The sequence below is a fragment of the Amblyraja radiata genome, chromosome 37 (genome assembly GCF_010909765.2).
Source record: "Amblyraja radiata isolate CabotCenter1 chromosome 37, sAmbRad1.1.pri, whole genome shotgun sequence".
NCBI classification, from domain to species: Eukaryota; Metazoa; Chordata; class Chondrichthyes; order Rajiformes; family Rajidae; genus Amblyraja; species Amblyraja radiata.
Window position 1 is genome coordinate 15338923 of NC_045992.1, and position 21496 is coordinate 15360418.

The following is a 21496-nucleotide window of genomic DNA, read 5'->3' on the forward strand; positions in this document are numbered from 1 at the left end:
GTATATAATTAGCAAGCAACTCTATTCACTTAATCGGCCCTGACAACTGAAAGAGTTCCTGGTTACTGGTAATGTGAAGCCACCCTGCAGCCTCCATTATTCATGAGTTCTCACTGATCGCAGCCACTGCAGCCGACACTTCTAAAGGCAGAAAGTATTATTGGTGTTGCAATGTGACAACCTGCCACCTATCAGCAATTACTTGTTAACACTTCTCAGGATCAGCATGTCTATCGATTCGAGGCACAAAATGCTGGAGTAACTCAGCGGGACAGGCAGCATCTCTGGAGAGAAGGAATGGGTGACGATTCGGGTCGAGATTCTTCTTGAGATTGCTGAATGAGAGGTCGAGTCTGAAGATCTGTACAATCTCCTTATACACAGCACCCCTAGTCAGGATCGAACCCTGGTCTCCGGTGCTGTAGAGGGCCTGTCCCACTTTCACAACCTAATTCACGGCCTCTGCCCAGTTTGTCCTTGACTCATACTCGCAGCATGGTCGTCACAAGGTCGTAGGAGGTCGTAGGTAGGTCGTGATGCTAGTCGTAGGTACTCGTGGCATCAAGTAGGTCGGGGCGTTTTTCTAGCCTGATGAAAAATGACCACGAGTAAAAAAGGTCGTGAATTAGGTTGTGAAAGTGGGACAGCAACTTAAGGCAGCAACTCTACTGCTGCGCCACCATGCCACCCATTCTAGTCCTCTCAATATGAATATCAATATACACGAGTTACTACACTGTGTATCTAACGTCATCTACACTGGAAAAGCTCCCAATACCTTGACGGCTTCAACAGTTGCCAAAGATAGATAATTATATGTTCCGACTGTTCCCTGTTGAAATTTAAAGCTTTCCCTCGCTTAATTAGTGGTTACCAACTCATCAATCTGCAGCAATAATCTTTCATTATCGTTTTGCAACCATTCTTAATTTGAAGGTTCTCTGCCAGATCAGTCTTCTCCTCTCTATAATCTCGATATAATTAGGACCCTCATATCTGCCAATATCCTCCTACATTGCTTTTAAATCCTTTAAAGGAGCATTCAACGCTATTTACAATATAGTCGAGACAAGACCTTGTACAAATTCAGTGTGCGCTCCATACGTCCGAATGGTTTTATTTTTCATTTTTTTTTAATACGAAAGGAGGCCATTTGGTCGATCAGGTCTCTGCTGGTTAGGGCCAAATGTAACCATAATACATGATGCAATAGACCTTCAAAATCACATATCAAGCAAATTATTTGCACAATGGTGTCCAAGGTATGGAAAGAAAATATATACCAACACGAGCAAAAATGTGTGTGCATGTGGCAGTGTATTTGTGTGTGCATGTATGTGTGTGCATGTCTGAGCATATAAATGTGTGTGTGTGTTTGTGTGTTTGTGTGTGTGAATGTGTAAATGTGTAAATGTGTGTGTGTCTGTGTATGTGTGAATGTGTTTGTGTGTGTGTGAAAGTATGTATGTGTGTGTTTGAATGTGTGTGTGTGTGTGTGTGTTTGAATTTGTGTGTGTGCGCATGTGTGTTTGTATGTGTGTGTGCGCGTGTGTGTTTGTATGTGTGTGTGCGCATGTGTGTTTGTATGTGTGTGTGCGCGTGTGTGTGTGTATGTGTGCGTGTGCATGTGTGTGTGTGTGTGTTTGAATGTGTGTGTGTGTGCATGTGTGTTTGAATGTGTGTTTGAATGTGTGTGTGTGTGTGTGTGTTTGAATGTGTGTGTGTACGTGTGAGTATGTGTGTGTGTGTACGTGTGTGTGTGTGTGTGTGGGTATACCCATTACTATTCACACTGCATAATGAACATCGAGTAGAAGAATACAACACAGGAACAGGCCCTTCTGCCCACAATGTCTGTGCCGAACATGATGCCAAGCAAAACTGATCTCATCTTCCTGCAGGTAGACAAAAATGCTGGAGAAACTCAGCGGGTGAGGCAGCATCTATGGAGCGAAGGAATAGGTGACGTTTCTGGGTCGAGACCCTTCTTCAGACTGATGTGGGGGTGGGGGGGGGGGGGCAGGAAGAAGAAAGGAAGAGGCGGAGAGTGGGCTGTGGGAGAGCTGGGAAGAGGAGGGGAAGGAGGGAGAAAGCAAGGACGACCTGAAATTGGAGGTCAATGTTCATACCTCTGGGGTGTAAACTACCCATGCAAAATATGAGGTGCTGCTCCTCCAATTTGCGGTGGGGCTCACTCTGGCCATGGAGGAGGCCCAGGACAGAAAGGTCGGATTCGGAGTGGGAGGGGGAGTTGAAGTGCTGGGCCACCGGGAGATCAGGTTAGTTAGTGTGAACCGAGCGGATTTGGTCATCAGGTGTGAGGTGCTCTCGGGTCTGCTGTACTTGGCACAAGTGTGGCCTGTCCCTCCCTCCTACGCCACAGGGATCACCCGGGCTGTCTTCCAGTTCATCTGGGGGTCGAGGATGGACCGGGTGCGACGGGCCACAATGTACAAGTCGGCAGACAACGGGGGTAAAATCGTGCCCAACATCGACCTCACACTGATGGCCACCTTTGTGTGTGGCTGCATCAGGCAGAGTGTAGAGCCAAGGCACGTGGGCACTAAGTGTCACTACCTGTTGATGTTCTACCTGTCCCCGATGTTGCGAAGGATGGGCCTGGCGCAGATGCCACGCAATGTACCAGTCAGCTGGACATTGCCGCACCATCTGTTGTCTGTGGAAAGGTTCTTCCGGACCAACACCTTTGCCACAAGTCCATCGGGCAGTGGTCAGCACGGAATGTCCTGCAGGCACTGCAGGGAAAGGACTCGATGGATCCGGTGGCATGGTTCCCAGAGCAGACTGTCCAGCTTGTCTGGCAAAATGCCTCATCGCCAGAACTGACCAACAAGCACCAAGACCTGGCTTGGCTGGCGGTGAGGGGAGCCCTCCCAGTTAGATCCTTCCTGCACCATCGGAACCTCACTACCAGCGCACGCTGCCCTCGGGACGGTTGCTATGGGGAGGAGACGGTTGCCCACCTCTTTGCAGAGTGTGGATTTGCAAAAAGAGTCTGAAGAAGTATGCAAGGGTCCCTGGAACGATTTATCCCGAACAGCTCCGTCACAGAGGACTCTGTGATTTACAGACTGTTCCCAGGGACACATTCAGAGACTGACATCGAGTGCTGCTGGAGGGTCATCAACTCGGTGAAAGACGCTCTTTGGTCTGCCCGAGCGTTGCTCACCACCCAGCAGAGCGAGATGTCCGTCAGGGAATGTTGCCGACTGGCCCGCTGCAGACTGCAGAAGTACGTGCTAAGGGACTCGCTGAAGCTTGGTGCAGCCAACACCAAGGCTTGGTGGGGGAGGGCCACAGTCTAGGGTCCTTCCGCTGCTGGACATGGGGGGCACGGTATGGTGGAGACGCCCCTCAAATTAAGGGAAGGTATCCCACGCCAGGGGGCCACATGAGTGGCACGGGTGGGGGACATTTTCGTGGAATTTAAAAGATGTATAAACTGTAATGAACAATTTGTATAGCCTCCGAAAATGTCGGATGAATCTTTCGCACGGTTCATGAATTGTATATATTTATCACTTGAATAAAGTCTATTTTGAAAAAAAAGAAAAAAAAGTGTGAACCGAGCGGGGTTGTTGGGCGAAACGATCGCCAAGCCTACGCTTGATCTCACCGATGCATCATCCTGCACATGGTCCATATCCCTCAACCATTCACATTGTTGCCATTACCCATTGCAATGTGTGTCCATATAAAAGCCTCTTAAACACTGCTATTGTATGCCACCACTAGGGAGAGGATGTTTCCACTAGTGGGAGAGTCTAGAACTAGAGGTCACAGCTTCAGAATTAAAGGACGTTCTTTTAGTAAGGAGACGATGAGAAATTTCTCTAGTGAGAAGGTGGTGAATCCTTTGCCACAGAAGGCTGTAGAGGCCAAGTCAGTGGATATTTTTAAGGCAGAGATAGATAAGATTGTTGTGTAGGGAAGAACTGCAGATGCTGGTTTAAATCGAAGGTAGACACAATCAGTCTGAAGAAGGGTCTCGTCCCGAAACGTCACCCGTTCCTTCTCTCCAGAGATGCTGCCTGTCCCGCTGAGTTACTCCAGCATTTTGTGTCTACCTTAGATAAGATTTTGCTCCACAATCCTTCAGCATCAATAACATCAGCATCGAGCCTGGACTCAGGAGCAGTCAATCTGGAATTAATGGATTGTTCTGAAACTTGTCTGGTTCACCGCTGCCTTTAAGGTAAGGAAATCTGCACTCCCTCTCCAGCCTGTAACTCTAGGCCCAAGCAGTTTCTGCCTCACCGCGCCAGAGACCCCTGGTTCGATCCTGACCTCGGGTGCTGTCTGTGTGGAGTTTGCACGATCTCCTTGCGACCCAGTGGGTTTCCTCCGGGTGCTCCGGTTTCCTCCCACATCTCACAGGTGCTAGAGGATATGGGGAGAAGGCAGTGGGGTGGTGAATCTGTGGAATTCTTTGCTACAGAAGGCTGTGGAGGCCAAGTCAGTGGATATTTTTAAGGCCGAGATAGATAAATTCTTGATTAGTACGGGTGTCAGAGGTTATGGGGAGAAGGCAGGAGAATACTTTACTTCATACTTTATTTCTTTAGTGGCACATACAACAAAATTCAGACGCACTGGTCTGAGCGGACCTCAAATGTACAAGAGAAAAAATAACAATAAAATAACAACAAAAAAGTGATAAAAATAAAAATCGTTCATAGACTAACGTGCAAATACTGTGACACATACACACAGATACACACACACATTATGCCTACGTATGCACCCTTAAGGGCCTGTCCCACTTTCAAGACCGAGTTTGCCCTTGACTCATACTCGCAGCATGGTCGTCACGAGGTCGTAGGTAGGTCGTGATGCTAGTCGTAGGTACTCGTGGCATCAAGTAGGTCGGGGCGTTTTTCTAGCCTGATGAAAAATGTCCACGAGTGAAAAAGGTTGTGAATTAGGACATGAAAGTGGGACAGGCCTTTTACCAGAATATAACATACTGCACTCAGAAGGTCATTAATAACAGCAAATAAGTGTGAAAAATAAAAATTGTTCATACACACACGTGCAAATACTGTGACACATACACACAGATTCACACACACATACACATTATGCCTACATATGCACCCTTACCAGATTATAAGATATTGCACTCAGAATATAAAATTGTCAGAATATAAGATATTCTCATTGTCAGACTATAAGATATTGCACAGAATAGTATTATAAAAATAAACATTATAAATGAATATATCAGTATTGCACAAAGGTAGGTATTGTACAGTATAAATATTGACTATGGGGGGTGTGCTTACAGTGCAGAGTTCAGTGTGGTGATGGTCTTAGTGTAGAAACTGTTTGTTAGTCTTGTGGTGTGCGCTTTGATGGACCTGTAGCGCTCTCCTGAGGGCACCAGGGCAAACAAGTGATGGACGGGGTGAGATGGGTCCTTCAGGATGCCTTCAGCAGGCAACGGGAGCTCTAGATGTCTTCCAGGGCAGGCAGGCAGATGTGTGTTGGTGGTCTTCTGGGCTGTGTTGATGACTCTCTGCAGAGCAGACGTTTCCACTGGATGTTTTCAAGAGTTGTTTAGATATAGCTCTTCGGGGCTAATGGAATCAAGGGATATGGGGAGAGGACAGGAACGGGGTACTGATTCTCGATGATCAGCCATGATCATATTGAATGGCGGTGCTTGCTGGAAGGGCCGAATGGCCTACTCATGCATCTATTTTCTATATTTCTCCGACCCACTGAGTTACTCCGTCCCTGTGCGTCCGTCTTTGGTTTAATCCAGGCTCCGTGCCCTCTCCGTGATGGACCCAGACCTTCCGTGGCACTATATTGACAGCCAGCTAGAGCTGGCATTCCTGGTGCCCATGGCCAACATACATCGCTCCGTGAAATACTCACTGGCGATCACGTTGGAGTTACAGATGGAGCAGCAGGACACCAGAAGCCTGTGGCAGGGGCTACGGATTGTAACCAACTACCGGAGCACCCCTCCCTCATCCGCAAGTGCCGGCACCTCCCCAGCTGATTACCTGAACTCCTTTTACGCTCGTTTCGAGAGGGGCAACACCACCCCAGGTCTGCCGACTATCGACAATACCGCCAGCGGGCTGGCTACCGAAGCTGAAGGGAGGAATGTGCACACATTCTCGCTGTCCGAGCACGACGTGTGGAGGGCTCTGACACGGGTGAACACGAGAAACGTTGCAGGCCCCGATGGCATCTCGGGGCGAGTACTCAAGTCCTGTGCTACGCAGATAGCTCCAGTGCTCACTACATTATTCAACCTCTCCCTGGACAAGTCCGTGGTCCCTGCCTGCTTCAAAAAATCCATCATTGTACCGGTACCAAAAAATGCCTCACCAACCTGTCTGAATGACTACCGTCCGGTGGCCCTTACCTCGGTAGTCATGAAATGCTTTGAGAGGCTGGTGAAGAAACACATCTGCGCCTTCCTCCCTCGGAACATGGACCCGTTGCAGTTCGCATACCGTCCGAACAGATCCACGGACGATGCGGTCTCCCAGGTCTTGCACACCGCTCTCTCCCATCTGGACAGCCAGAAGGGGGGCTACGTGAGGATGCTGTTCATAGACTACAGTTCAGCCTTCAACACGATAGTCCCCACCAGGCTGGCCGGGAAGCTAATGGAATTGGGGCTCAACACCTCCCTGTGTGCCTGGGTCCTGGACTTTCTCACCGCCAGGCCCCAGGTAGTCAAGATGGGAGGGAATACATCGAAGTCCCTCACCCTGAGCACAGGATCGCCCCAGGGTTGCGTCCTCAGCCCCCTATTGTACTCCCTGTACACACATGACTGTGTGGCTAGGTTCAGCTCCAACTCAATGATTAAATTTGCTGATGACACTGTGGTGGTGGGCCTGATCTCAGACAATGACGAGAAGGCCTAGCGGGAGGAGGTGGCTGGTCTAGCACTCTGGTGCCAGGATAACAGCCTCCTCTTGAACATCAAAAAAACGAAGGAGCTGATCATGGACTTTAGGAGGGCACATCATCTGAGGACGTACACTCCATTGAGGATAAATGGGGATCCTGTGGATAGGGTGAACTGTTTTAAATATCTGGGAGTCCACATCTCCGAGGATATGACATGGGCATCACACGCCTCAGCACTCATGAGTAAGGCAAGGCAGCGCCTTTACCACCTCAGGCAATTGAGGAAATTCAGAGTGTCTCCGAGGATCCTCCAGTGCTTCTACGCAGTGGCAGTGGAAAGCATCTTGTCCGGGAACATTACCATCTGGTTTGGGAATTGCTCTGCCAAGGACAAGAAGGCTCTGCAGGGAGTAGTGCGTTCAGCCGAACGCACGATGGGAACTTCACTTGCCCCCCTGCAGGAACTATACATCAGGAGGTGCAACTCCACAGAGCCAACAATATCATGAGAGACCCCTTCCACCCCTGCAACGGACTGTTCCAGCTGCTACGGTCAGGCAAACGCCTCCGTTGCCATGCGGTGAGAACGGAGAGGTTGAGAAGGAGTTTCTTCCCAGAGGCCATTCGGACTGTAAACGCCTATCTCACCAGGGACTAACTTTACTGAACGTTTTTCCTTCCATTATTTATTATGTAAAAGAATATGTGTGTTATGATTGTGTTTATAGTTTGTTTGGTTGTTTGTTTATTTGTCTTTTTGCACAAAAGTCCGCGAGCATTGCCACTTTCATTTCACTGCACATCTCGCATGTGTATGTGACAAATAAACTTGACTTGACTTGACTTGACTTACCTGCGGGGGAAGCTGCGCTGCACAAAACGCCCGCTGTGCTTCCAGCTCTAGAAGGGTGGCCACGCCGCAAAATGTTCAATTGGCTGCAAATCACTTTGGGACAGCCTTCGAAAAACACTAGATGAAAGGGAGTTATTCCCACGTGAATACTCGGGTCTGCGGAAGGCGGATTCGAACCCACATCCCCCTTTCAGGAAAACATGTGGTACCCATTCACTCCCCTTTCCCTTTGTCTCTTGCACTAACTATAGCCGTGAAAACACTCTATAAAAATCGCTGTCGATGGCTACATACCGACGAGCTGAAAGCCATCAAAGGTGCGTTAATGTTGCAAATGGTTACCATGTGCCACCTGGCCTTTGGTCGTTGCACCAGATTTCTCAGGCACGTTCCTTAAGAGTAGAGCTCTCATTTAAACGCAGCTCCGATAAAAGTTCCTCTGTTCTCCCCCTCGCACTCCTGCAAAAGGCACAGCTTTACGCGTCACTTAAAGCACCCTTTTGCAGCCCCCCCCCCCTCCCTGGCCCTAGAGATGAACTGGCTTCGGTCGAAACGCTCCCTATTTCTGAGAATTGCGGTAGCCAGAAGAGACCCGGTGACCAGGCTTTCTAAGAAGCGTTTGTACCTGTGCTTTGACAAGGGCCTCCCAACTATGCCAGATGTACTTGTCTATTCACCCTTCATAGGATCTGGTGTGGGCGGCACAGTGGCGCAGCGGTAGAGTTACTGCCTCACAGTGCCAGGGACCCGGGTTCGATCCTGACCTCGGGTGCTGTCTGTACTGAGTTCATTAAGAACTTTAAAAAGGATTTTTTTGAGACATAATCACAATCATAGGCATGAATGCTTGTCTAGAAATTAAATCAGTTAACAATATTAGTTTAGTTTAGTTTAGTATAGTTTAGAAATGCAGCGCGGAAACAGGCCCTACGGCCCACCGAGTCTGCACTGACCAGCGATCCCCGCACATTAACACTATCCTACGAGGGGTAATTTACACTTATACCAAACCAATTTACCAACATATATGTACGTCTTTGGAGTGTGGGAGGAAATTTCGGAGAAAACCCACGCAGATTAAGGGGTGAATGTACTAACTCCGTACAGACTGGATGCACCCGTAGTCGGGATCGAACCCGGGTCTCCGATGCTGCAAGCGCTGTAAGGCAGCAACTCTACCGTTGCGCCAACATGCCGCCCATGAGAAGCTTCTAGAATGGAGAGCTGATAGAACTGGCAACAACTGAACACGACCTTTGTACATCTGCATTGCCGAAACGTACCTGAAGTGTTAGGTCCATCACGGGTACTGAACTCCCCACCTTCGAAGGGATCTACGGGAGTCGCTGCCCCAGCATCATCAGAGACCCACAACAGCCTGGCCACGCTCTCATTTCACCCCTGCCATCGGGAAGAAGGTACAGGAGCCTGAAAACTGTAACATCCAAGTTCACCAGCAGCTTCTTCCCTACAGCCATCAGGAACAAAGAGGTCACCGAGAAAATGGACGGAGCACGTGTGGGGGTCTGCCGAGAGCAAAGAGGAACAATTGGGGACTTCTTTGTACATTGTCGGCGCCCTTTATGTGGTGACTGTTTGCATTCCTTGTGTATGGTATGAACAACAAAGAATTTCACTGTGACATGTTACATGTGAAAATAAAGTATCAATCAATGAATGAATCAATCAAGCTATTGAACAGTACAATCTCCAAGTAAGCTCCGAATTACATAGACCTGGGGGCATTATTTTTTGTCTTTTTGTACTATTATTATTTGTTTCGATTATTGTCGTAAGTTGTCTTCAGTTGTCGCCGACAGGGTCGTAGCTTGTCACGGGTGGACGTAGGTTGTCATAGGTGTGGTCGTAGGTGGCCGTCCTAATGGGTCCCCGGTTGTCGGTAGCTTGCCGTAGCTTGACGTTGACTAGGTGGTAGGTTGTTGTAGATATTGTCGTAGGGAGGGGTCCAGTCGCCAGTCTTTCGGCGACCTGCTTCGACTATGACGGTCGCCAAAAACATAATCTACGTGGGTCAGGCGCATAAGTCAGTGTGGAGGTTACATGCTGATTCATTAGACGACTGATCCACGGTGCATGGACGTGGTAATGCATCATTGGTTTTAAGGATGGCAGGTTTGGCCTGGAAGCTTCATGGGGTGGGAGGGGGTGGGGGGAGAGGAGGCAGTGAAGGGGGCTGTGCAGAGGAGCTTTGCAAGAACCTGCAATCCAAGCCAACACCCTGCTTAATTGCCTCATCACATCATCACCGTGGAGTCAGTAATGCAACAAGGATATGTCCTGGCTGCATAATCTATGTATAATTGATGTCTTGTTTATGTGTTGGCTGCAGTAATGTGACACTAATGATGCTGCTGCAAGCAGGGTTTTCATTGTACCCGCACCTCACCATACTTTTCTTTTAAACTTGGAGATACAGCATGGAAACAGGCCCTTCGGCCCATCGCGTCCTCGCCGATCACCCGCACATTAGTCCTTCCGACACAGTAGGGACAATTGACAATTTTACCGAAGCCAATTAATCTACAAACCTGTGCATCTTTGGAATGTCAGAGAAAACCACGCGGTCACGGGGAGAACGTGCAAACTCCACACACGGACAGCACCCGAGGTCAGGATCGAACCCTGGTCTCTGGCGCTGCAAGGCAGCACCTCTGTGACACCTTGCCGCCCCCTTGTGCATGGGACGACAAACTTGACTTGACTTGGAGGGGTTAAACGCTCCCTAGGAGAAGGTTGTGTTTCTCCCATTCATCTTGAGAAGGAGTGTACTATTACAGATGCATTACACAGAGGTGCTTGCTTATGGAACTGGCAGTCTGACTCAGTACGGCCACAGTTACCATCCCAAGAACTCTTCCTCTGAGACTGCTCTCTCACGTCAATGTCAGTGGTAAGTACAGTTTGTTTATCAATGCACCTCACTGCGAGCACCAGGAAAACTAAATAACCTCCTTATTTAAAAGCTCGAGGAACTTTTGCAGTGTTTGACGTGTCAAGCAGTGATGCTGACAGATAGCTGAACTAAAGATAGACACAAAATGCTGGAGTAACTCAGCGGGTCAGGCAGGCAGCAACTCTGGAGAGAATTGATAGGTAACGTTTCGAGTCGGGACCCTTGTTCCGACCCGAAACCCACCCAAAATATCACCTGTCCATTTTCTCCAGAGATGTTGTTTGACCCGAAGATTGACGCAAAATGATGGAGTAAAGCCCCTGTCCCACTTAGGAAACCTGAACGGAAACCTCTGGAGACTTTACGCCCCACCCCGGAGGTTGCAGGTGGTTGCAGCACGGAAACCTTGGGTGGGGCACAAAGTCTCCAGAGGTTTCCGTTCAGGTTTCCTGAGTGGGACAGGGGCATTACTCAGCGGGTCGGGCAGCATCTCTGGGGAGAAGAAATGGGTGATGTTTCGGGATGAGACCCTTCTTCAGTCTCAACCCGAAACGTCACCCATTCCTTCTCTCCAGAGATGCTGCCTGTCTCGCTGAGTTACTCCAGCACTTTGTATCTATCTTTGGTTTAAACCAGCGTCTGCAGTTCCTTGTTATCACAGATTGCTGAACTAGTCTGGTTGAGGTTGGATGAGTTTCTACTCTCCAAGGCTACACTGCACATAGCAAGAATGGGCAGAAGCTTCACCTACATCAGTGAGGGGAGTGCTAGAGAAAGCAACGTGGATGCTCCCTGCCTTGTCCTTTCCTGAGATTATCTTGGTTGTGGTCTAGAAGGTGATTATCAGTTAGACAATTCCTAAGTAGAAACATCTTGGATGGCAAGAACAAGTTGGGCGGCACGGTGGCGCAGCAGTAGAGTTGCTGCCTTACAGCGCCGGAGAGCCGGGTTCGATCCTGACCATGGGTACTGTCTCTATGGAAATTGCAAGTTCTCCCCGTGACCGCGTGGGCTTTCTCCGGGTGCTCTGGTTTTTTTCCCACACTCCAAAACCCTGCAGGTTTGTAGGTTACTTGTCTTCTGTAAATTCTAATCTCTCCGCCTTAGAAATAAACCCAATGACTTGGCCTCCACAGCCGTCTGTGGCAATGTATTCCACAGATTCACCATCAGCTGCCTAAAGAAATTCTTCGGTACGTCCATTTATTCTGTGGCCTCTGGTCCTAGACTCTCCCACTAGTAGAAACATCCTCTCCACACCCACTCCACCCAGGCCTTTCACTATTCGGTACGTTTCAATGACGTACCCCTTCATCCTTCTAAACTCCAGTACAGGCCCTGTGCCTTCAAACGCTCAGCATTTGTTAATATTGTAACATCTGGAATCCAGGCATCTGTCCAAGTGTTAGTGGGCATGTTATCTGCAGCACACCTGACGAAGGCAGACACAAAATGCTAGAGTAACTCAACGGGACAGGCGGCATCTCTGGAGAGAAGGAATGGGTGACGTTTTGGGTCGAGACCCATCTTCAGACCCCAACCATTAACACACACCGCGCTCATCTCTGCATCCCAAGCCATTGGACTCCATGACGTATCCAACCACCCTCTGCATTTACTAACGAATGCTTCAAGCTTAACTAAAAGTATGTGGCGACCCCTTATCGCCCAGCATCAGCGGACATGTACCCCTTATTCTTTCAGCCGAGCTGTTTTGGGCTCTCTCGACATCTCCCAGCTTCAGGGCCCACCACTCTCCAACCTATCTAGGGCGGCACGGTGGCGCAGCTGTAGAGCTACTGCCTTACAACGCCAGAGACCCGGGTTCGATCCTGACTACGGGCGCTGTCTGTACAGAGTTTGTACGTTCTCCTTGTGACCTGCGCGGGTTTTCTCCGAGATCTTCGGTTGCCTCCCACACTCCAAAGATGCACAGGTTTGTAGGTTATTTGGCTTGGTGTAAATGTAAATTTGTTCATAGTGTGTGTAGGGTAGTGTTAGTGTGCGGGGATCGCTGGTTGGGCCGAAGGGCCTGTTTCCATGCCTGTATCTCTAAACTAAACTAAACTAAACTTAACTCCTCCTAACCCTAGCAAGCACAAGTGTCACAAGTACGTACGCCTCAAAGGCGGGCACTTGGGATCAGTTGTGAGGAGCTGCAATCTTTCTTCCCAGATTTTCCCAGATTTTTGCAACAGTTCTCCCTGTTTTTCCATCCCAGTATCCAACTGGCCGCATTGAACCTCTCCCAACTGTTGTTGCAGGGAACTGCAGATGCTGCTTTACCACCTTGTAACCCACGCCACTTCTGACTTGTTAAAGGGCCTGTCCCACTTTCACGACTTAATTCAAAACCTCAGCCGAGTTTAAAGGACCTAAAAAAAAAATCAAGATCATGGTAATCTACGAACTCCTACGACCTTCCACGACTATGTTCACGAACTCCTACGAGTATGTCTACGAATTCCCACGACTATTTCGATGCCCTCCTTACGAGTAAAAAGTTGCAATTTCTTTCATCCCGGCCATTTTTTTTACTCGTGGACATTTTTTATCGGGATGGAAAAAATGTCCCGACTTACCTGACGCCACTAGTACCTACGGCTAGCACAACGGGCCGCTTCGATATATCTACGAACTCCTACGACCTCCTACGGACTCGTTACGAACATTCTGCGAGCTTAAATCAAGGGGAAAACCCGGGAGAATTTGTGAATAACTCGTGAAAGTGGGACGGGCCCTTAAGCTTCTCATTGTCCATGGTGACCATTTGTATTATGAGTAGTAAGCCGGTCACAATGTGGCACGTCTGTGTAAGACTAGCACAGTCTTGTAGAGAAAGGACTTGTAGCTACACTTGTAGCTACAGCACAGCTACAGGGACGACAGATGGCACAATGGGCTAAGTGTTCGGCTGGCAACCGGAAGGTAGCCGGTTCGAATCCCGCTTGGAGTGCATACTGTCGTTGTGTCCTTGGGCAAGACACTTCAACCACCTTTGCATGTGTGTGAATGTGTGTGAGTGATTGGTGGTGGTCGGAGGCGCTGTAGGCGCAGATTGGCAGCCACGCTTCTGTCAGTCTGCCCCAGGGGCAGCTGTGGCTACAGAAGTAGCTCACCACCACCGAGTGTGACTGAGGAGTGAATGAATAATGCGATGTAAAGCGCCTTGAGTATTAGAAAGGCGCTATATAAATCCCATCCATTATTACAGCACACACTGAGTTACCTTCAATTACACGGGATGTTGTGATCGCCACTGCTTGCATGCGACTGAGTACCTTTCTTTTCAGGAAACCAATCAATTCAAAACCCGATACTTTCGTTTATTGGTTTTCATTTAGACTTTAGACTTGAGAGATACAGTGCGTAAACAGGTCCTTCTGCCCACCAAGTCCAACGAGATCTGGGGGTCCTATGAGAATGCAGGGTGCCTTGGACAGGTTGAGTGAGTGGGCAGATGCATGGCAGATGCAGTTTAATGTGGATAAATGTGAGGTTATCCACCTTGGTAGCAAAAACAGGAAGGCAGATTATGATCTAAATGGTGTCAAGTTGGGAAAGGGGGAAGTTGTAGCGGCTTTGACGAGGTCAGGAAAAGGCCAGACACCAGGCAGGTTCAAACGCCACAAAGTACAACGGGATCTGGGGGTCCTTGTACATCCGTCACTGAAAGTAAGCATGCAGTGAAGAAAGCAAATGGCATGTTGGCCTTTATAACAAGAGGAGTTGAGTATAGTAGCAAAGAGGTCCTTCTGCAGTTGTAGAGGCCCCTAGTGAGACCACACCTGGAGTATTGTGTGCAGTTTTGGTTTCCAAATTTGAGTAAGGACATTCTTCCTATAGAGGGATTGGCCTCTACTGCCTTCTGTGGCAGAGAATTCCACAAATTCACAACTCTCTGGGTGAAAAAGTGTTTTCTCATCTCAGTTTTAAATGACCTCGCCTTTATTCTTAGACTGTGGGCCCTGGTTCTGGACTCCCCCAACATTGGGAACATTTTTCCTGCATCTAGCTTGTCCAGTCCTTTTATAATTTTATATGTTTCTATAAGATTCCCTCGCACCCTTCTAAATTCCAGTGAATACAAGCCTAGTCTTTTCAATCTTTCCTCATATGACAGTCCTGCCATCCCGGGGATTAACCTTGCGAACCTACGCTGCACTGCCTCAATAGCAAGGATGTCCTTCCTCAAATTATGAGACAAAAACTGCACATAATACTCCAGATGTGGTCTCACCAGGGCCCTGTACAACTGCAGAATTTTACTCTTTACTCCAATACTCAACTCCTCTTGTTATGAAGGCCAACATGCCATTAGCTTTCTTCACTGCCTGCTGTACCTGCATGTTTACTTTCAGTGACATGGACATCCAGGTCTCGTTGCACTTCCCTTTTTCCTAATCTGACACCATTGAGATAATAATCTGCTTCCTTGTTCTTGCCGCCAAACCCCACATTTATCTACATTATACTGCATCTGCCATGCATCTGCCCACTCACTCAACCTATCCAAGTCACACTGCAACCTCCTAGCATCCTCTTCGCAGTTCACACAGCCACCCAGCTTTATGTCATCTGCAAATTTGCAAGTGTTACTTTTAATCTCATCATCTAAATCATTGATATATATTGTAAATAGTTGCGGCCCCAGCACCGAGCCTTGCGGCACTCCACTCGCCACTGCCTGCCATTCTGACAGGGACCCACAATACCCCCTATATCATGTGCTCCAATTTTGCCCACTAATCTCCTGTGTGGGAACTTATCAAAGGCTTTCTGAATGTCCAGATGCACTGGCTCTCCTTCATCCATTTTACTTGTCACATCCTCAAAAAAAAATGGATTGAAAAGGCTTTAGACATTAGACTTCAGAGATACAGCGTGGAAACGGGTCCTTCGGTCCACTGAGTCCACTAGCAGTATCCTACACACTATAGAGATAATTTATCATTTTTACCAAAGCAAATTAACCTGCAAACCTGCTCGTCTTTGGAGTGTACCAGGAAACTGGAGCACCCGGTGAAAACCCGCGCATGTCACGGGGAGAATGTAGAAACTCCAGACAGACAGACAGAGGTGAGGATGGAATCCGGGTCGCTGGCGCTGTGAGGCAGCATTTCTACCGCTACGCTGTTGATTACTCAGTTCACAGGAAAGGGTTACGGATGAGAACCATTCCAAGGCGTTTATTTCTCCCACTGCTGCCGACTGCCTAGCCGTACACTTAACAGGGTCAGTTTTAACATCTGGTTTTCTCTTTCCTTGCACACTCGATTCAAGATTGGGGAAAGGGAGAGGGTGAAAACGTGGATTGGGGGAGGGATGGACTAGGTTGGCTAGCTGAGCAAGTTTTTAATCAGAGGTGGGCAATGCAAATGTGGCCCTGGAGCCCAGTACATTTGCAATAAAGTCATTGAATTGTGGTTAGTGCTGATCACAGTGTGATCACAGAGACAATCCTTGTTCGTTTAGTTTCATGAAGAGATACACCACGGAAACAAGCACTTCTTTGTTAAGGTTCACTTCTTAATAACCAGACAACTCACAAAAATGTTAGGTAGAGAATCTCAATAAGATAAAGGGATATTGTTAAGAGGGGCATTCCTCCTCCATCATTATGTGGGATGTGCGTACACACCCAGCATATTATCATGAAGGGGAAATTCTAAACTCATAGACAGAAACCAGTTATTTCCCCAAGTCCGGTCCATCTGGGCCAACCCCAGGTTAAAAAGAGGGTCAATAGTCCCATTGTCCTTTCTTGCTTCTCTGAACTGTTTACAGTCAATCAGATGTATCCAACGACGATTGATGTTGTCGGTAGCACTTGGTATAGTTCCTTTCAACACAGTCTCAATTTATTCTGGTCCCTGTACCTTATCAGCATGTAGTCTGACAGTATGGACTCGTCCCTGTGTTCAACTGGTAGTGGCTTCTGTGCCTCCCGCACCTGGGAATGCACACCTGGCAAGGCATGGGTTAATTGCTATGCATACATAATTAGTTAATCACTGAGGGCCTGTAGGTGTAACTTCCACATCTTCTGGTAGGTTCATAGCTCATCCTGTTATCAATTCAAAAAGCATTAATCCTGTCTCTCGAGCTGGGGTTCAATCAATCAATCAATCAATCAAATTTTATTTATATAGCACTTTTAAATCAACTCGCATTAAACCAAAGTGCTGTACATATAAGAATTTGGGTTGCCATACATCCATAGAAATAAAGAGAAAAACACAACACACTATAGAATTTAACATGAAATGTCCCCCCACAGCAGAATGTACGTTTTCTACTGTGAGGGAAGGCAGTAAAAGTCCAGTCCTCTTCCTCTGTGTTCACCTGTGGACAGGGCCTATTTGAGGCCTCCATAGTCGCCATGGAGGAGACCCAGTGTTTCAGGCCCTCTCGCCGGATGATGGAGCTCTGGCTTTGGAAAGAACAGTTCCAACGGCTTTGAGTTCCAAATCAGCCGCTTCCTACCGGAGACCGCGGCTCCCGAAGTCCACAGGCCGAGCGGGTTGTTCTGAATCATCAGAATGACTGGGAATACCTTAACCCATTCCAGTCCAGTCTCAGTCAAGGCTTTACTTAAACTCTTTAGTGTCCTATTCATTCCCTCCACTAATCCAAAACTCTGCGGATGGTTTGGAAATGTGAAATCAGTCTTTAACGACTGGCAGGGCAGAAACCTCCTTCATCCCCTTCCCTGTGACCGTGTTCCCTGATCAGAGTCTATCTGAAGAGGGACCCCCACCTAAAAATTATCTCTTCAATGTCCAAATATGTTTCTCCACCCCAATCTACTTTATCTATCACTTTTTACCCCTCATTGTGAGTTCCCTCAAACCCCCTTTTGTAAGCTACGGTCTGATGTAATCAACTAACACAATACTGCATGGACCTTCATTTGTCCCTTACGCAGCACATGCTTCAAGCCTCCACACATATACTTCCCTGTAGACAGGAACCTGGCTGCTCATTTTCATTCTAAAAGACAAACACTATTAACACATCAAAACAAGCTTTCCCAAAATAACTCAAAAACTCAAAATCAGTAATACATAACTTTGCCAATATCTTTAAACTCTTTAAAAAAATTATTTTAAAAATCATTATTAATAGACAATAGACAATAGGTGCAGGAGTAGGCCATTCGGCCCTTCGAGCCAGCACCGCCATTCAATGTGATTATGGCTGATCATTCACAATCAGTACCCCATTCCTGCCTTCTCCCCATATCCCCTGACTCCGCTATCTTTAAGAGCCCTATCTAGCTTTCTCTTGAAAGCATCCAGAGAACCCGCCTCCACCGCCCTCTGAGGCAGAGAATTCCACAGACTCACCACTCTCTGTGAGAAAAAGTGTTTCCTCCTCTCCGTAAGAAAAACAATAAAAAGATTATTCCCAATTGTTTCAACCTATCTCCCCAAATTCACAATTTCAAATTCCTAGCTTGAATATATACTAATCACAATTTTCCCAAATTAACTTTTTTTTCTCTGCGATATCTCACTTTAACCAGGATGCCAAAAGCATCCAGGTCTCTTTTTGAACTCAGTTCAAAAGATTAGAAATTGGGAAAAAAACAAACTTAAAACATTGATAAGACAAAACAATGCATTTTTGCATCTCTCCCCTGTTTAACAGTTAAAAGAAAACAAAGAATAAACAGTTAATTTCTACATAAATAGAAAAGCATACCCAAAGAACAAAGGAAAAGAAAATAACTGTGTGGCTCCACCCCCCACACAACTGCAACTTCTTAAAGAGACACTACCTCTTAAAACATTTTTTTCTGTGACATTCACTCACATGTTGCCACACCTCATGCCATATGCTAAATCTCACACATATTCACACATTTTAAAGCAATTCTCACTCAAAACTAGCACAATTATACACACCTCAAGGAAATTATTCAGACTCTTAAAACTTTTATACACCCAAATACACTCATAAGATTGCCCACCATTCCACACGTGATGTACTGAATTAACATGGAATTTTCACAAAGGAAAATGGGCATCACAATTAGGTTTTGAAATTGTAAGGTGTATCTCCATTGTTTTCCCTCCTTACCAGCATTCGTAAGGCAGTGTATGTAATATAAAAGAACGAACAGAAAAACATCAATTATACAAACTTGCCCGAGAGGAGTGAGCCAGAGGCCCGTCAAAGAGTCAATGGCGCTGCCCTCTCATTTCCAAAATTCGTGCTGTGCACTTAGAGGCGTCCCTCTGTATTAACTTTACATCACCCATGTCTTGGCAAGGCCGTTCTGTTTACTAGAATCTTTGGTTCTGTGGGGACCAATGTGCAGAATTCGGTGCTTTGGCAGAGGCAAGGGGCAACAGTAGTATCCTGTCTCAATGATACTCTAGCTCTGCATTGTTTAACTCTCTCACTGCTGGATTCAATACTACTCCTTCCTCTTCTGCCTCAGCCCTTTCCCTTCTCTCTCATCTTCCTTTTTAGTCTCCCAGTCGCTCTCAGTATCATTTTCTTCTGGGGGTGTCCTTCCCTGAGGAGTGGCTGGAGCCCCCCTGAATTTGTTCCTTATTCCTCCTTCCACAAATAGGGTCGCCATGCCAGACAAGGGGTCCGCGGGTTATGTTGGACGGGCGTTCCACCGTCACTTTTATCCAGATTATTCCCCATTTGTGAACGACAAACTTTTTTAGTTTCCGGAGCCAATTGCCAACTACTTTCCCAGTAGCAAAATAACACATTTGCAACAAATTTTTAGTTTGCCATGCCCAATCACCGACTACTCTCCTGGTAGCAAAATACATACACAATTGGTCTTACCGTTGTCTGTATTAAGGAGGGGGGCCAGATCAACTTCTGATGAAGGACAACAGATGTTCCCGGGCGTCTCTATGGGAGTCGGTCTCAAAGGGTCTGATCAGTGCTCAGTTTTCTCCCTGTCCAATCCCGGTCACTCTGCAGCCTCTTACACATTAATCTGTTGATGGTCCCAGTGAGATCCTGCCAAACACTTCTTAATAAACAGACAACTCACAGAAATGTTAGGTAGACCAAATCAAGCTTTACTGATCATCGGCCAGGAAGTGATGGGGATACAACAGTCAAGTAAGCAACACAGACACTTGACTTCCCACTTCAATGAACAGAGCTTTGCACGGTGCTTTATACTGTGTGTCACTTAATCACATTCCAAAGAGGTCACAAGATTCAATCAATACACATCACTACACGAGTCTGAGCCTGTCTCTCTTATCAATTGGTAGACACATTTCAACGGCACCGGTCATTGTCTCAATATACACCAACCTGAAACAAGCCTGGACTTGCCTCCCTCTCTCCTATCAATCCACTGGAGAAGGCCTGCTTGAGATGAAATATAAGCTACAACCTAGTCAAGTATTCCACTATGTATTTTTTATATATTTTAAAGCATTTAAACTTTTCATCAGCCCACCAAGTCCGTGCCGATCCACGATCAACCGTACACTGGCTCTATCCTACGCACTAGGAACAATTAACAATTTTTACCAAAGCCAATTAACCTACAAACCTGCACGTCTTTGGAGTGTGGGAGGTAACCGGAGCCCCCAGAGAAAACCCACGCGGTCACGGGGAGAACGTGCAATCTCCGTACCCGTAGTCAGGATCGAACCTGGGTTTCTGGCGCTATGAGGCAGCGACTAGAGTTGCCAACTGTCCCGTATTGGCCGGCACATCCCGTAAATTGGGCTAAATTGGGACCGCCCTTGTCCCGTATTTGACTGCTACTACTCGGGTGGAGGGGACTGTTGGGTCGGAGCACCGCATCCGACCCTGCCTCACCTGTCCCGATGTGGTGCTGCCCATGGAGTGCAGCAGCAGTGCCTGGACCGTGGCCCCGTTGGTCTGCAGCCCGGCCAGCTGTCCGACCTTCGGACCTTCGCTTACCGCCGACACCACCACCCCTCCCTCTCATGGCCGATCATCGGTTCATGAGTTGGATGGGGTGCCGGACATTGTGCGTGATGTCGCGCAGGCCAAAACTCCTCAGCTGTCCCTCCGGTTGGGCTTTGTGTGCAGTCCAGCACCCGGGCCAACTCATCATTCACCCAGCCACGGCCGAGTCGGTCAACAAATTGCCGTTGGGAATTTGTCCCGTATTTTGACCTTTTGTCCCTTATTTGGGAGTGAGAAAGTTGGCAACCATTAACAGCGACTCTATCACTGTGCCGCTATAGGCTGTATTGTTCTATGGTCTAAGGTAAGAGTGCAGGGCACTATGCGTAATGAAATAGGAATGGAAGAACAGCACAGTGGGAACACACTCACTTGTTAGACTGGGAGAGAGGGGCATCATTGCAGGTGGACGGGGCTGTTAGTGGAAGAGGGAGGGACTGGCAGCAGGGTGCGGGGGTGGGAGGGGGCTGCAAGCAGGTAGGATGGGGAGGGGCAGGAGCAGGTGGAGGGAACACTTGGAGCGGGGGGGGGCGGGGCTATTGGAGAAAGGAGGGGTCACCAGAGTGTCAGGTGGGAAAGAGGTTGGGAGAACAGGAGGGGTCAAGAGACTAAGATTGTAGCCAATGGTGGTAGCACCAGTGATAGACACAAAATGCTGCAGTAACTCAGCGGGTCAGGCAGCATCACTGGAGAAAAGGAATCGGCGACATTTAGGGTCGTGACCCTTCTTCTGACTGAGAGACAGGCGAGAGGGAAACCAGAGGTATGAACATGTTTAGAACAAATCAGAGTCTGCACCGAAGATCAAGGAAAGGTGGAGCCCACAATGGTCCATTGTTGGCTGTGGAAGAGGTGATGATGAAGGGATACGAACAGTTAAACTAGCAGGATTGCCGAGG